Source organism: Nycticebus coucang, chromosome Y (genome assembly GCF_027406575.1).
Source record: "Nycticebus coucang isolate mNycCou1 chromosome Y, mNycCou1.pri, whole genome shotgun sequence".
NCBI classification, from domain to species: Eukaryota; Metazoa; Chordata; class Mammalia; order Primates; family Lorisidae; genus Nycticebus; species Nycticebus coucang.
The window spans coordinates 34,678,456-34,696,216 of record NC_069805.1 but is presented as its reverse complement, the minus strand read 5'-3'; the positions used below and the strand labels follow the sequence as shown (position 1 = coordinate 34,696,216).

General features: G+C 40.5%; 1 pseudogene; it reads left to right on the top strand.

The window, feature by feature from the left end:
• Positions 1-16,642, top strand: part of LOC128579074 (formin-2-like) — a 55,290-nt pseudogene extending 38,648 nt beyond the window's left edge.
• The last annotated feature ends 1,119 nt before the right edge of the window (positions 16,643-17,761 follow it).

The following is a 17,761-nucleotide window of genomic DNA, read 5'->3' as shown; positions in this document are numbered from 1 at the left end:
CTTTTCAAACTTGATATTTTGTTTTGTTTTTTTTGCAGTTTTTTTTGGCTGAGGGTGGGTTTGAACCCACCACCTCCGGTACATGGGCGCCCTACTTCTTTGAGCCACAGGCACTGCCCTCAACCTTGATATTTTCATAATAGTTTTGTCACAGGTTTCTCTGCCGTTAACTATTTTTAATAACATGATTTAAGATATTTTATAATGAAAGTTGAACATACCCTCAGTAGTACAATGAAGTTGATGTACCTATCGCTCAGCTTTCGTAACCATCAATACTAACAATGCCTTACTAGTTCACATCCCTGTTCCCCTTTCTTCTGGTCTTACTCTCGCCACCTGCTTTATTGTGGAAGAATTTGAAACAACCCCCAGACCTCATGTTGTTTTGATATCAAATATTTCAGTATGTATCTTGTAAAAGTACTTTATAAAAATATGTCACAATGTCATTATTTGTAGTATTGAATGCAGATAGAATTAGCTGTTTAATATTATCTGGAATCAAGTCCATTTTCAGAACTGTCTGATATCCTAAAAGGGGAAGTTAGAGACAACAGGCCACCTGATTTAATTCACGCTCAACTCCCTTCTCTTTTGTCACAGGGGCTGGGGACATGAGGGCTTGATGGGGGTTGCTGTGTACTTTATGATTCTCCACAGCTGGGGCCACCCATTTCTGGGTTTCTCAATTATTTTGAAGCTGTGAGTGATCCCTGAGTTTGGGGATGACAGCTTGATCCCTTTTTTGCAAGTGTTCCATTTGACCTTTTCTGTAATGGGTTTTCCATCCACTTACTGTTCATTAAGGAGACCCATTATTTCATTAGGGATTCCAAAGTGATTTTCTGATTCTGTCATTTCCTTTGCACTATTGAGCTGGAACTTTTTCATATTAAAAACTTTTCTTTTTCACTAGGTATGTGTTATTACCCTGAAATACAATTCATACTGGAAAGACAGGACAAATACTTTATTATTTCTTCTTCCCTTTAGTTAGAAATGATGAGTGCCCGAGCATTCTCTGGGGACATCCAATATTTTATTTTCCTATTCCTTTTAATGTATTAAATATTTTTAAATCAAGTAAGTCATTATTATTTCCATAATGGCATGATTTTAACAGCTGTATAGTTAGCCACCAAGTATTTAAAGCTAACTTTTGCTCTTTAAACTATGTCTTTATTATTGGGCATTTTAGCTTCTTTTAATTTTCTTGTTATGAATAATCCATTTATTACTATGCCAGGAACTGTGCTAAGTACTTCATAGCACTATCTCATTTAATTGTTACAATAATCCTGTGGTACATCACTCTTTGACTATACCTCCAAGTACTTACCTGGAGTAGCTTTTGCAAAGTTGAATTTCTTGGGGAAAGAGGTAAGTTTTTGAAAGATCACTGACACACACTGCCAGGGTTTTCCTTTAGGTTTCTTTGGCAGTGTTGATGTCTACTTGTGGGTTATTGGTTGCTTTAAATCCAGATTGAAGAATATCAAAGGGGAAAAAATTGGTAAACTCACTGCTGATTTGGTGGGTTCTCTGAATGCTCATCTTCTTCAATCTTCCTGCTGTTCTTCAGGGTCTTCATGGAGCAGCCCTGGGTGCTCTGTCAATGTCTGGAGTCACTTTTTCCTTGCTCTGTTGGTTGATGCACCCACAAAGGTTTGCTGTTTCAAGGAAAGGGGTAGGATTATAGGAGAGAATAGAGAAATAGTTGAGAGAAGAAGCCAGTGTTCTTCAACCTTTTTTTATCTCCTGGCAGACTTGAATCTATAGTTAAACTTCCACAGCACACTTAAATTATGTCAATCAAGAACAAATAAAAGAATATTCTTATTGTGCTTTGAACTTTTTTCAAAAATAATTTAACTAAGCCAGGCTCAGTGACTCATGCCTGTAATCCTAGCACTCTGGGAGGCTGAGGTGGGTGGATTGACTGAGCTCAGGAGTTTGAGACCAGCCTGAGCAAGAGCATCACCCTGTCTCTAAAAAGTAGCTGTGCCTTACGGTGGGCACCTACAATCCCAGCTACTTGGGAGGCTGAGGCAGGAGGATTGCTTGTGCCCAAGAGTTTGAGGTTGCTGTGAGCTATGATGCCATGGCACTCTACTAAAGATGACAGAGACTCTATCTCAAAGAAACATAATAATTTAACTAATGATCTTTAAAAATTTTGTGGAATATCTAGTACCCTCTCATGGCACACAAGGTGGAAATCACTGGAATAAGCCATGGGATCAGCCAGAAAGCAGTTGTACACTGACATTTTGGGTAGAGAATCCAGTAAAGGAATGATGAGAGAAAATGGTCAGATAATTAGGGAAAATAGGAGAAGGGAATATTATGGAAATGAGAGGAAAGTGCTTTTGGGAGTAGTTAAATGTTATCAGTAGCATGTTGACCACTAGTTTCTGTTGTTTTGCAAACATAGGTAGGGTTTTTTTGTTTGTTTGTTTTTGTTTTGTTTTGTTTTAGAGATAGGTCTTTCTCTGTCACCCAGGCTGGGGTACAGTGGCATGGTCTTAGCTGGAACCTGGAACTTCTACTCAATGATCCTCCTGCCTCATCCTCATGAGTAGCTAGGGCTACAGGTTCATGCCACCACACTGGCTCATTTTTCTTATTTTTTGTAGATATAGGGGTCTTGCTGTGTTACCCAGCCTGCTATTGAACTCTTGGCCTCAAGCAATCCTTCTGCTTCAGCCTCCTGAGTTGCTGGGATTAAAGGCATGAGCCACTGTATACAGCCCCAGTTAGTAATCTTGATGTGAAGGGAAGCCTTATGCTAGGACAGTAGCTGGGAGTGGGGAGTCCTACAGGCTCAAGGAAGGGTTTTTATTTAAAGTATGTTTGTATGATCCTAGGAACATTCATGGAAGAGAGTGGTGTTACATTTCAGGGATAGCTAAGGAAGTGAGATCTTGAGCATGCAACAAAAAATTTGATTCAAAACACAGGGGAAAACCTGTTCTTGTTTGTAACAGGGCCAGTTTCCACTGTGAGGAAAATGGCAGAGAAGCCAAGCACAGGTGGTTTTGCATATTTGCAGTTGGTCTATTCTGTTTTCTCAATAAATTATTTTAGAAGATTATGCCCTCATTGGAAAGAGCAAGTCAGTTTGTGAGGATATTATATCAAATTTGTATTGGAGAGTGGGAGCTTAGATGAGGAAGCTGATGGGTGCTGGGCTTCCCTGAGGTGGATAGCTGTGACTGCAAAGTGAAAGCAGGCGACACGCGTGTGTCTGTCTTTTGCAGTGTTCAGCTGCTCAGGTGCAGGCAAAGAGAAAGTGGATGGACAGTTTGAAACAAGTTGTGGTTTCTTCAGACAAAGCTGTTGGAGGGGAGAGGGATTAGGGAATTGAAATGTTTGAAGTGTTTAATTATAGTAATAGAACATGGAAATTAGGCTGGTAAGGAAGGAAATGACAAGGGTGATGGATCATGCAACAGCGGGTAAGGATGACTGATTCAAGGTCAGTGTGGTGGATGGAGCTTTTGAACGGTTTCCAGAGTGAGGGCTTAAAGGATAGAAGGTGGTGGTCCAGAATTAGAGTTTCCATTCAGGCATTTGTACATAGATTGATTCACTGATGATCAACAAAATAGTAGATCATCTACCCTTTGCCTGGTACTCCTGAAGGTCCTGGGTAAAAGATGGTAAACATTAGGGTCTACAGGATTGGAGTTTACATTCCAGGAGTAGGAGATAGACCATAGGCTCCATTAATTCAAGGGCTAAAGCTTACTGAAGAGTAAGGCTGATAATGGGAGTGAGAGACCAGGGATGGTTTTTTAGAAAGGACAGTTGATCAGGTACTTCTCTCAGTGGAAGTGACAGTTGAGCAGAGGCCTGCATGAGATGGAGGACCCAGGGAGCCATGGAGCTGTCTGGGGAAGAATGTTCTAGTGTGACATGCTGTGAGGTAAGAGTGAGCTCAGTGTGTTTGAGGAGGAGGGGCCCGTGGGCGAGAGCAAGTGTGGAATGAGGGACCGTGGTTGTGAGTGAGAAGTGGGGGCTCCTGAGTCATGGTGAGATTTCTGATTTTACACTGAGGATGACAGAAAGCCTGTGGAGCATTTGAAGTAAGCTTTGAAATCCATCTTCTGGAGGAGGTACAGCTCCTGATAGTGACCAGCTGGAGGATGTGGCATAGGTAGCTCTTTTGGGATGGAGGAAATGCTGGCTAGAGGCAAGGGCTCAGGGTCTGGGACGAGGCATCTCCTGGGTGTTGGTTTGCTCTCTGTGGGGGTGTCAGGGCCACAGGAATGACAGTAGGCGTAGAGGGAGACTGTGGGACTGAGAGTCAGGAGGTGAACTGCAGAGGGTACACATTCTAAGAAGGGAGAAAACTGTGTTAAAATTGTTATGCTCAATATATTCTGGCAAAAAATGATGAATACATGTCACGTTTGACTTCTGCAATTATAAGAGGTGCTCAAAGGGTTGTCATTAGTGTCCAGACACTTTTTTTTTTTATTAAACCATAGCTGTGTATATTAGTATGATCGTGGGGCACCATACACTTGGTTCATAGATCGTTTGTCACTTTGGATCACAGCAAACTACTGCTTGAGCAATGTTTTTTTTTTATTTTTATTTTTCTGAGACAGAGCCTCTTTCTGTCACCCTCAGTAGAGTGCTGTGGCATCATAGCTCACAGCAACCTCAAACCATTGGGCTCCAGTGACCCACTTGCCTCAGCCTCCCCAGTAGCTGGGACTACAGCCACGTGCCACAACACCTGGCTAGTTTTTTTCCCATTTTTAGTAGAGACAGGGTCTTGCTCTTGCTCAGGCTGGTCTCAAACTCCTGAGGTCAAGCAGTCCACTTGGCAGGGCCTTCCAGAGTGCTGGGATTACAGGTGTGAGCTGCCGGGCCTGGCTGAAAGTGTCCCCTTATATTGCTACACATGATGTTTCAGTTTCTTCCAGAAGTACCACTGGTGCAGCTGGTTGTCTACCATACACCACATCCTTTAAGGTCCCTAGGTAGAAGTCTTGGGCTGTTAAAACAGGAGAACATGGGGGAAACTACCACACCTCTTTGTCTTATGCACTGTCCTAGCAAATTCTCACCAAAGTCAGCTCTCATGTCTTAGTACTCGTTATAATCTTGGGATGAAAATTTTCCATTTTGAAAAAAAAAAAAAAAGAAAAAGAAAACTTTCCATTTTGGTGTTTTAAAAATGTGTCATGTACTTGTTCTGCTGACTGCTGTCTCGTGTGCACACTGTTTGGTAGCCCCCTCTGGTGCATTTTGGCTTGATTTGCACTTATACATTTACCCTGTCACACTCATACACAAGCAAGATCCTGTTTCCCTTAGTTTCAGTTCTACATGGTATCTGAGTGGTGGGTTGAACTAATTAGTTTTAGGACTATTCCCAGTCATTCCACAAGATGAATACAATGGATATACTATCATGAGAATACTCACTTGGGGACTAAGGGATGCTTACTTGTTTCCTAGATATTTAGTTCCAGTTAGATGCCAGCAAACTGAATTTCTATACAAGAAAAATCCTTATCCCCCTTGCAATTCCTAGGAGACCAAGGAATATTCTGTAAAGACTTGAAAGATTGGTGACAATAGAGGCTTTTCTTGTCCTGCTTTGTCACTCCAGATATGAAAGATGAGTTTTTAGATTAGTTTTGTTTTACAGACAGAAATAGAAAGAGACATAAACACTGCATGACCAGTGTCCTGATAGAAGGAAACATTCATACATTTGAAATTTAGTGGTTGTAACTAAAATATAGACCTGGCCTGGTTTTGCACAGCCCTAAGCTAAGAAAGGTTTATACATTTTCAAAGTTGTTCAAAACCAAACCAAACCAGTGAAAAAGATGCAAAGGAGACCTTATATGGCCCACAAAGCCTAAAATACTTATGATTGGGCCCTTCGCATAAAACGTTGGATGGTATAAGACTGGTACTTCATTTCTAGTTCTGACCACGATGGGAATGAATCTATCACAGCATTGCATTCATGCAGAAACCCTAAAGTCACGTGTGGAGTTTACATGAGCAAGTAGTCAGGGTTGCAATACAGATGGCAGCCATCAGTGGGGTTATGTTTTAGTGGGGAACGGAAACATTAAGAAAATTATTGCATAATTAATTAATTAATAAAAATAAGTAAGTATACAAAGCAGCGGTGAAGGATTCCAAGAGTGTGGAAGGAGATAACTAAAGGCTCTTTTGGATGAGTGTCGTTAATCTAAATTTTAGATTAGAATCTAGAATCTAATTAGAAGGAAGTGTACCGACAGGGCAAAAAGTGAGGAACACTTGTGGCCCCAGATGGAGCCCTAGAAATTTTCTTTTTCTACTGCCTTAGTTTATGAACATGGAAACCAACTTCATAAATTTCTGAAGGTCAGAGACATAGTGGTGTCAAAACTGGATTAGGGATAGAACCCATGGCTAACAATAGAACCAACTGGTGACCAGTAAAATGCTGATGCCCGGGCCCCACTGCCAGCAATTCTGTCCTCCCTCGCCGGTCCTTAGGTGCAGGGAAGATTGATAACCCTTGGTCTAGGTGGACCCAGGTCCCCTGGGGTCCTCAGCCACTGTCTTCTCATTGTGCCTCTCTTTAAGGAAAATAATTGCAAACTTACATTTGGACCTAGAGTTATATTTCCAAAGAACATACAGGAAAAATTTTAGTTTTTCTGTCACTTCTCTTTTCAGGCGACTGTTTTTGCTGGACCGCCCTCCTCACCTCTCACGGGTTAGTGCCTTTGCCGGTCACCCCAATTCCTCATTCTCTGTCCCCTCCCAAGGTCCAGACCTGAGATTGTGAATGTTAGTCCCTGAAATTTCTGAGCCAGAATGGTTGCATGGTGGGTAACTAAATGCTTCCTTAGAAAATCATCTGCAATTAAATCCAGAAAGGTTTAACTTTTGGATCCCAAGTTAAATCCAGAAACCCTGTATTTAACCAAAATAGTGGTTTTACCAATTAAATCCAAAAGGGAGCTGGGTACCGTGGCAAATGCCAGTAGTTCCAGCTGCTCCTGGGGCTGAGGCAGGAGGATCACTTGCGCCCAGGAATTCAAGGCCAGCCTGGGCAACATAGCAAGACCTCCCATCTCAAAAAACACAAACAAACAAACAAATACCTCCCTCCCACCCAAACTATCCAAAAGGGTTGGGGGGTTTCTTTGTTGGAAGATTACAGCCCCTAATGTGGCCCATTTTCTTTTGAGGCAGGGGGCTTTGGCAGACAGGAGAGCAAACCAGATCTCCCTTCCCTCTGTGACATCTCTGGTCACAGACTGCAGCGTCTTCTGCAAGGTTTCCAGGCTTGCTGTTGCAGTCAGTCACCATGGAAACGGTGTTGCTCCCCGGCAGTGTTCACCAGGCCTTCTTCCTCTGGGAGAGCCGGAGCCGGGGACCTGCCAAAACTCCCTCTAATGACTGTGTTTCGTCCTTAGGGCGAACTCTGTTGGAGAGTAGTTATGGGCCTCCAGAAGAAGAAGAGAAGTTTTGCTGTCAGATCATTGCCATGGGCCTTCTTCTTCCTTTTAGTTACTGCTTCAGGGAACTGTGTAATCGGAATGCCCAGTCAAGTTCAGCTCCATTTGGTGTAAGTAGGGATGTTTTCTTCTGTCTGTGAGGCAGATTTCTCCCACACAGCAGCTGTGACGGACATCTGCCAATCACACTGTGATTTCCAAGTGACATGAATGTGAGCCGTCCTCCTCCCAGCCACTCGGTAGCTCAGGTGTCTGTTTCTATACTTTTTTTTGTTTTTGTTTTTTGGACTGGAGTGTTAAGTATACTTGCCAAACCTCTTTTCTTAACAATAGGCTAGATAATCTAGTCCGCTTTAATCATTGGTGACTTTAAAGTGGCTCTAAGTCCGTATTTATGACTTTCCTTCAGAAGTGGCTCCATGCAGCCCCAGGTTTCCAGGGGCCCTCAAATGCTACTTTGGTGCATTCCTAACTCATGTGTGTGCTGTATGTTGATGTGAAGCAGCATCGTCTGCTTTCTCCCCCCAACCCATTCACCAAGAGAGTTAATGTTGTGCTTCAGTAATTCAAAAGGCATATTCATATTTCATAATGAATATCGGCACTAGTGGATTATCATTTTCAAACCAGAGCATTGCTAATCATTCTCAGGTATGTGGTACATGTGTGACCTTGGTTGTGATAAGCAGGCATCTAAAACTAAGATACCGACTTGGCACCATGGCACAGAGTTTATGGTGCCAGCCACATACATTGAGGGTGGTGGGTTCAAACCCAGCCCAGGCCAGCTAAACAACTGTAACAACAACAACAAAAATAGCTGGGCATTATGGCGGGTGCCTGCAGTCCCAGCTACATGGGAGGCTGAGGCAAGAATATCATTTAAGCCCAAGAGTTTGAGGTTGCTGTGAGCTGTGATGCCACGGCACTCTACCAAGGGCCACTCAGTGAGACTCTGTCTCGAAAAATAAATAAATGAATAAATAAATAAATAAGTAAACAAACATAAAATCTAGATACCTCATATGTAAGAATTCACATATGAATTTCTGTTGAGAACATTAAAGATCTGGTTGATTCACTTGTACAGAGCTCAGGATTTATGAGTATTTGGGAGTAATGGGTTCTTCTCTTAATTGGTGCCAACTGCACTCTCTTCCCTGGTAAGCCTTCTTTACTCTACATGCTGTCATTCAAGGAGTCAGATAATAGAGTTTTGAAAGACAATAAAAATGCTCATCATCCTTAATCATCGGAAAAATGCAAATCAAAACTACTTTGAGATATCATCTAACTCCAGTAAAATTAGCCCATATCACAAAATCCCAAGACCAGAGATGTTGGCGTGGATGTGGAGAAAAGGGAACACTTCTACACTGCTGGTGGGAATGCAAATTAATACATTCCTTTTGGAAAGATGTTTGGAGAACACTTAGAGATCTAAAAATAAATCTGTCATTCAATCCTATAATTCTTCTACTAGGTATATACCCAGAAGACCAAAAATCACATCATAACAAAGATATTTGTACCAGAATGTTTATTGCAGTCCAATTCATAATTGCTAGGTCATGGACAAAGCCCAAATGCTCATCGATCCATGAATGGATTAATAAATTGTGGTATATGTACACCATGGAATATTATGCAGCCTTAAAGAAAGATGGAGACTTTACCTCTTTCATGTGTACATGGATGGAGCTAGAACATATTCTTCTTAGTAAAGTATCTCAAGAATGTCTATTTCCTTGAGATACATCTTTAATTATCAGAGAATTGCAAATCAAAACTACTTTGAGAAATCATCTAACTCCAGTGAGACTAGCCTATATCACAAAATCCCAAGACCAGAGATGTTGGCGTGGATGTGGAGAAAAGGGAACACTTTTGCACTGCTGGTGGGAACGCAAATTAATACATTCCTTTTGGAAAGAGATATGGAGAACACTTAGAGATCTAAAAATAGATCTGCCATTCAATCCTGTAATCCCCCTTCAGGGCATATACCCAGAAGACCAAAAATCACACCATAACAAAGATATTTGTATCAGAATATTTATTGCAGCCCTATTCATAATTGCTAAGTCATGGAAAAAGCCCAAGTGCCCATCGATCCACGAATGGATCAATAAATTGTGGTATATGTACACCATGGAATACTATGCAGCCTTAAAAAAGATGGAGACTTTACCTCTTTCATGTTTACATGGATGGAGCTGGAACATATTCTTCTTAGTAAAGTGTCTCAAGAATGGAAGAAAAAGTACGCAATGTACTCACCCTTATTATGAAACTAATGTAGGACCTTCACATGAAAGCTATATCCCAGTTATAACATAAGAATAGGGAGAAAGGGGAAAAGGAAGGGAGGGAGGGGGAAGGAGGGGGATTAATGGGATTACACCTGTGGTGCAACTTACAAGGGCATATGTGAATCCTAGTAAATGTGGAATGTAAAGGTCTTAGCAAAATAACTAAGAAAATGCTACAAAAGCTATGTTAACTAATGTGATGAAAATGTGTCAAACGATCTATGAACCAAGTGTATGGTGCCCCACGATCATACTAATGTACACAGCTATGGGTTAATAAAAAAAAAAAATAGGGCGGCGCCTGTGGCTCAGTCGGTAGGGCGCCGGCCCCATATACCGAGGGTGGTGGGTTCAAACCCAGCCCCGGCCAAACTGCAACCAAAAAATAGCCCGGCGTTTTGGCGGGTGCCTGTAGTCCCAGCTACTCGGGAGGCTGAGGCAAGAGAATCGCTTAAGCCCAGGAGTTGGAGGTTGCTGTGAACTGTGTGAGGCCACGGCACTCTACCGAGGGCCATAAAGTGAAACTCTGTCTCTACAAAGAAAAAAAAAAATCTCAAGAATGGAAGGGAAAGTATCCAATGTACTCAGCCCTACTATGAAACCAATTTATGGCTTTCATATGAAAGCTATAACCTAGTTGTAACTTAAGAACACAGGGAAAGGGGAGAGGGAGGGGAGGGGTGAGGATGGATGGAGGGTGATTGGTGGGATTACACCTACGGTGTATCTTACAAGGGTACATGTGAAACTTAGTAAATGTAGAATATAAATATATTAACACAATAACTAAGAAAATGCCAGGAAGGCTATGTTATACAGAGTGATGAAAATATTTCAAATGGTCCATAAAACCAGTGTATGGTGCCTCATGATCGCATTAATGTACATAGCTATGATTTAAAAAAAAAAAAGAAAGAAAGAAAATGAACCTGGGCTGATGTCAAGGTGTTATTATGGCAGTGGATGATAAAGTGTCTCTATGTACCTGTTGGTTTTTTCCTTTCCTTTACATATTATGACCTGCAGCCTTTCTCAGTCTCTCTTCAGTATTAAGAGAAATCACATCAAATATTCTGAGATCTTCTTGATACTTCCCAATTGAAAGAAAATCCTCCAGGTTGTGCTGTGACTGGTGAAACTTTCTTTCTGATATTTAAATCTTTTTCCTGCCATAATTTTTCTTAAAGACATGGCAGCTAATCACAGAGGCTAGATAGATATTTTTCTCCTATGGGAAGAATTGGATTGTTTAATTTTTTCCCTCCTGTCTCCTCTATGAGGAGGCTGAATTATTGAAGAGAGGACTTGGGGATGATGGTAGTTTAAGTTTTATAGAGCTGTATTTTAGAAGATGCATCAATTTGGCAAATTGGAATTATAATTAAAATACAGTATATACAAAGCCAATATAGTATAGACTAGCCATGTCTAGCACTGGATTTTTGATTAAAAAATATTCCTAGATTAACTGTGTTTTCCTTCCTTAAAGCCCAGAGGTAAACAGCCTTTTTAGTCTGTAAGTGTGGAATTGTAATAAACTTAAAGATTAGGGTAATTGCATTTCTCCTCTCTCTTATTAAAAAACAAAATTAGCTAACCATTTTTATTTTTTTAATACTTCTCTTCTAGTATCAACCCTGTGTTAGAGAGACTAGTAAATCTTCCCAGCCATGTTATTTTGTGCAGCAGGGTGTGGCTTGGAGAGGGAAAGCAAACAATTAATAAATAAAAGTCCTTCTAATGTTGTAGGAGGGAATTTCCACAGAATGGGGAATTTTTTCCATCTACTTGATGTGATGGCATTTTCTCCTTCCTATTTGTTGGCTGTGGTCTAACTTCCCTATTCTTTCCTGCCAAAGTGACCAAAATAAAGGAGAATTTTTTTTTTTTTTTGAGACAGAGCCTCAGTATGGCACCCTCGGTAGGGTGTTGTGTCATCACAGCTCACTGCAACCTCAAACTCTTGGACTCAAATGGTTCTCTTGCCTCATCCTCTCAAATAGGTAGGACTACAGGTGCCTGCCACAATGCCCAGCTATTTTTTGTTGCAGTTGTTATTGTTGTTATAGCTGGTCAGACGGGGTTTGAACCTGCCAACTTCGGTATATGTGGCTGGTGTTGTAACCACTGTGCTACAGGCACTGAGCCTAAAGGAGAAATTATTAAAGGTACCATCGTAAGAAATGTTATTCCATACATTTAAGTAGCAGTTCAGTAATGGAACTGTGTCGATCCGATGCAAACTCCAGTAGTTTCTTTAAAACCCACAGGTGGTAACGATATAACAATATAGAGGGTTATGAGGAGTGAGGTATCACAGGGATGGGAGAGAATGTGCTTCTCTATGGGGAGAGAAATTTTTGATAATTAGTCTCTCTGCTGATTTCCAGAAAATAGCTGTTGTGGACATTTCTAATCAACAGATTCTCTTAAACTCGGTTGCCCTTCGAGACAGAACCCCCTGTGGGAATAAGCTCATAGCTGGCACCCTTCCTAGCCCTCACTTTTCCACTTTGTTCCCTACTCTAACAGCACCCTCTCCTCTTACCTCCCTGCTTTCTCCCTCCTTCTCTGGGCACTTAACACGTATAATTAGAGCCATAAAGGGTTTTGATTTGGGGCTCTTACTGATGCAGTTGAGGGATTAGCCTATTTCAGTCCACCCTTTTGATTTTAGTTCCACGCTATTTGTATACATTTTTAGGGTCTAATATTTTTCTTTGTAGAGTGCTGTAGAAAATATGAAAGGACTTCACATTTTCTTTTATTATACATTTTAACTTCATTAAAGTTTCAAGAACTTTCAAAGACTAAGATGGCTTTGAGTGATCATGTTAATTTATTCACAGATGTTTACCACATGCCTTCTGCTCACCAGCTAACGTATTAGGCTTTGCAGAGACACAGTGAATGATTTAGTGTGTTCTTTTGGAATGTACGTCCTATGCAGGGTAGGAAGACACAGATATAAAACAAAAGCATAAAAGCTAGGCGCTGTTTACATAGATGGAAGAGACAAGGCCATTTTAGGAGGATAATGTTGTAAGAACATAACTCATTCTATACTTTTCTTGAATGAAATTATAACTACTTAGAAAACTAATATGTAGTAACTAGCTTATTACCTGGCAAACATTAGCTTTTGCCTTTTTATAAGTGGAATGGCATTGACTTTACTATTAGGGTCATGATATTTAACATATTAACTGCCATCTGAGTTGTATAAAATTGATGCTAGATTTGAGCCCATGCCTCATGAAGCATATATAACTCACACATTTCTTAGCCTAATAAAACACCATAGCCCCAAGGGGAAAAAAAAATTTCTAGTGTTGGAGTCAATGTGTTAAATTTTTTTTTAGCCATCAAAAGGTATGACTTTTATAAAAATAGAATAAAAGTTGAGCTCCCTTAAGGGCCTAATGACAACATCTTAACATCTCTTTCCATTTCTATGACTGATCTGGGGGCCCAGAAACTACCAGTGTACCTCCTTTTCTCTGGGAGTTTCCTCATATTTGCCTTTTACTTTTTTTTTAGGGGGTGAGTGGGTGGGTGCTATATCTTAATATTCTAAGCTAGATCTATACCAAAGCTAGCAAGGAAAAACACAGGGATAATACTACTGATTTCTTCCTGGTAGACTGTGGTATAAATTGTAGATCATGTTTTTTTTCTTTTTTCCCTGTGGTCTGAGAAAATACTTTTTTTGCTACAGGAACCTAGTGTAGTTATCTCTCTCATGCTTTCATTTATAACATGTTCCCTTTTTGGGGGTCATATTCATTAGCAGCTGTTTTCCAGCCAATCACACTTATCTTACTCACTTGTTGATTATCCATTAACAAACTCTTTTAGGATTTCTTTAATCATACCTGTGGCAGATCACATTATCCATTTATATCACCAGGAATTAAGCAAGTTTACTTTTCAGGGGGATGTGGTCGTATGTTTAATCCTTCATGAACTTACCTTAAGTGTCTGTATAATCGGGTATTATTTTTGGATGCTGATCTGCTGCTTTTATAAATATACGGTGATCCCCATCCTTACCAGATAGTCAAAAGCTCCTTGGTGTATATGTCAGTAGACATATGTTTTGGTGAGCATGTGAGTGAAGCTAAAGACAAAGATCTTGAACGTGTTAGAAGATAGGTCACTGATCCAACCCAGCTGCAGTCTCTCTTAGAAAACTAATGAAATGTACTCTAGTTGTTGTCACCATAGACAGAAAGAAGACTTAAGGGAACAAACAGATATTTATATTTGAGTTCGTTATTTTTTTTTTTTCAGAGCTGGAAGAGTACATAGATCCTATTCAGTCAGGCCCACGCAATCTTTTCCTGAGAAGCAGTAAAAGCCTTGTCACATCTTTTAGCTCCAAGAGAATATACTTTCATACTTATGTATGTGTATATTTTGCGGTATATTTATTTTTTAAATGTTATGGTGGACAGCATCAACTCTCAAACAGTTGTTGTTGTTGTTTTAAAGGTGGTCTTATAATAAAATAATAATTTTCAGACCAGTGTTTAAAATTATTTTAGTTGACATTTCTATTCCTTGCAGACATCTTTGTAATTGCAACGTAGAAGTCCTCAGTAAAATATGAGATTTTGTTTACAAACGTTCATATTAGCTGTGTTGACCTGCAGTGTTTTGTGTTTGCTGATGTCATTATTGCATTATTGACATTGCTCTTGCCTTGGGTGCCTGGGCTATCACAGGTGAGGATTTAGCTGCGTTATATCCCTACCTTATCCTTCTCCATTTCTTCCTATATAATGAATATTGCTCTTCCTAGTTTCAATTTAATAATTCTTCTTTGAAATTTAAAAACTATGCTTATGACTTTTTTCTTTTGTTCATCAACTTTAGATATTATCTCTTGCTGCCCCACCCACCTTATAAAATCAGACTCTCAGTGCCTCTGCCTATTCTGAGCACTGTTTATCTCCCTGCTTCTACCACACACATTATATTTTTGTGGTATACTTTTCATGGTAATGTTTCATCTGTAGGTTCATATTAAGAGCTTGGAAACATATGGACGCTGTGTAAACACCACATGGCAGAGGTAGACAATGTGCTCTGATTTTGTTTGCTGCTACCAGTATCACAGCCCTCATGCCACCTAAACAAGGATTTCCCTGGGTCAAGGTCAAATGGATTTTGTGTTTTTAATAAATAATCATGTGCTTAAAAGTATCCCATTACTTCTTATGATTCTTTTATTTTGGGAGAAGAAACATGAGCCCCCTCCCCATATTCTCAGTATCTTTGACTTTTCAACTAATTCTGGCCATTCTGACTTCATCTACTAATTTAGACTGGGTTCTTGGTATTTGACTATGACTTCCATAGTTATAAATGGAATTTATCACTGTTTGAAATTTTCTTTCAGCTCCTCCCTTCTGTGAGCTCCCCTGTCCCCCTTCTCCAACCTTCCCAGGAACACAAAGATGAAAAGAAAGCCTCTATTCCCAACTGGCTTGCAGTCTGCTTTTATGAAATTAGACATGAAGATAAATTAGTGAAGCTTAAAGGCTGAAGTGGGCTTTATCGTCAAACTGTCCTAACTGTCAAACTTTAGGTAAATGGCTTAATTTCTCAAAGTTTGTTTTCTTAAGTAAAATTCAGGATAATATAGTAGTTTATTACTGAAGGGAAAGTGTGAATACAAACAAAGCATTTTGTACAACATGTGTAAATAATAAGTGCTCTGGGTATGTTAACTGTACCACAGGTCATAAACATTTTTGAAGTCCATGTGGAGACACATACAGTAGAAGGATCAAAGGGGAAGAATTTACTAGGTTTCCTTGGTATCTCAGGTGATAATACATGGGGCAAGACTTGAGGAACAAGTAGGAGTTGGCTGCAGGAGCAGCCGTAAGCAGAGAAGTCTATGTACCAGGCAGCACATATAAAGGCATGAAGATGCGTGTGAGCATAATTTATAAGTATTTATGGAATGTACGTTGGGAGAACGATGGGTGGAAAGGAGGGCAGACATGGAAACAAAGCCATATATCTCACTCTGAAGAATTTTGAGCCATAAACAGTTTGGCATTTATAAAATATCACTCTGGTAGCAGAGTGGAGAATGGGTTGAAGAAAACTGAAATTAGCTTCTGGGTGATCAGAAATGTCTAAAGTGAAGCATAGGCAGTGGGATGCAAAGAGATGGCTATGGGGAATATATAGGATTTAGAATTAATGAGGCTTGCCATTTGGATGGTTGTGGGGAAGGAGAGTAGATGATTTCCTTGGGGTTCTGATTTGTATCTCTGAGATACTCTGAGTCAGGATGCTAAAGAGGAAGCAGGTTTTGGAGAATATAGTTCTCTTTTGGACATCTAGAATTTGTGATTCTTTGTGACTTCACACTGGCAATTCCTAGAGGGCAAGGGAACTGATATTCCTGGCATAGACCATGGGTTATATGCTGAAAATAAAAGCAAATAAATCTAATAAATTAAAAGCAAGTCAACAAGTCAAAAGGTTGAAGTTTGTAAAGACAGGGTAGAATGAATAGGTGTGGTGAGACTATAGAGAGAATTAATTCGTTAGAGATCGTGCCTGAGGAAAGAATATTGTGTTTGAGATTTCAGAGGCGGAGGGGTTCTCGAGTCCATAGTCCAGTCTGTGGTGGAGGGGAATGCCCTTACTGTTAGTACAGAGAATCTCAGAATTTTGGCTGGGGCTTAATTCCCACAGGTTTGTGGGAGATTTGGTATGAAGAAGAAGACACAGGACCATATGATCAAGTCCTTGGTGAGTGAAGGCTGTGCCAAGGATGTCTGTAATGTCTGTGACCTGAAAGGATGCTGGTGAGACTCCTGTGTTTTACACTCTTCAAAGGTAGCGAGTGTTTTGCACAGGGTGGACTTTGAATCTCATCTGATTATGTAGGGCTAGGTAATAAAGCCACACTGCATGAGAGGGAATCGAGAAAGTCACGGTTCAGGTTCAGTCCTTACTTGGATGAATGATCTTATTGGGCTTTTCATCGCCTTCTTGGGTTTGCCAGTTACTGATCTTCAGTCCAGGTTCCTCTGTATAGTCCAGTGGTTCTCAGTTCAGGGTCATATTGCCCTCCAGGGTACCCTTGGCAATGACCGAAGGTACTTTTGGTTGCCACAGTGCAGGGGAGGGGTGCAACTGGGTACACAATTGCATCTCTGAGATACTCTGAGTGGGTACACACCCAGGGCAAAGCCAGGCATCATGCCATTCACAGGACGCCTCCCTCTCTCCCCCAGGAGTTAACCCATACCAGATGCCAGTCACAGTACCAAGGTTGAGAAACCTCACAATGTAAAAACATCCGATCACATCATTTTTCTAAATAAAACTTTGAATGGTTTCTCTGTCAAAATAAAGTCCAAATTCTTTGTACCTCCGTGGCCTTCCTCCTACCTTTCAACACTTTCCTGCTTCTGAAGCTCATGACTCACTTCCCTTTCTACTACCCTGACATCTTTTCCCAAACTGAAGCATTCCAGCTGTGCTTTCTCTTACCTGCAGGGCTCCATGGGCATGGCTGCTTCTGCTCCCAACTGTTACTTCTCGGTTAAATTCCACTTTTTCATAGGATGCTGTTCTCTCTGAGACAACTTCTTTAGCCATCTAAGTCTACATTTTCTCTCTCAAAGGACCTATTACAGAGATTATAATTGGCTTTTTACCCTGTCATGCCCAAATGTGAATTAGAAATTTTGTGTGAAGGTATTCCCTTGAGCAAAGCCATTTCAGTGTAATGCCGTGTCTCTGTGTTTACCTGACAGGTATCTCGAGGGGCTAGGAGTGGGCTCTGGTCCTAGACTGGATTCTAATTCCATCTCTTCCACCTCCTTAAGAGGTTAAGAACATTCACCCACATTAACATTTTTCATGTGTAATATGTAATGTCTATCTCAGGGGTTGTTTTGAAAATTAAATGCCTGACACATT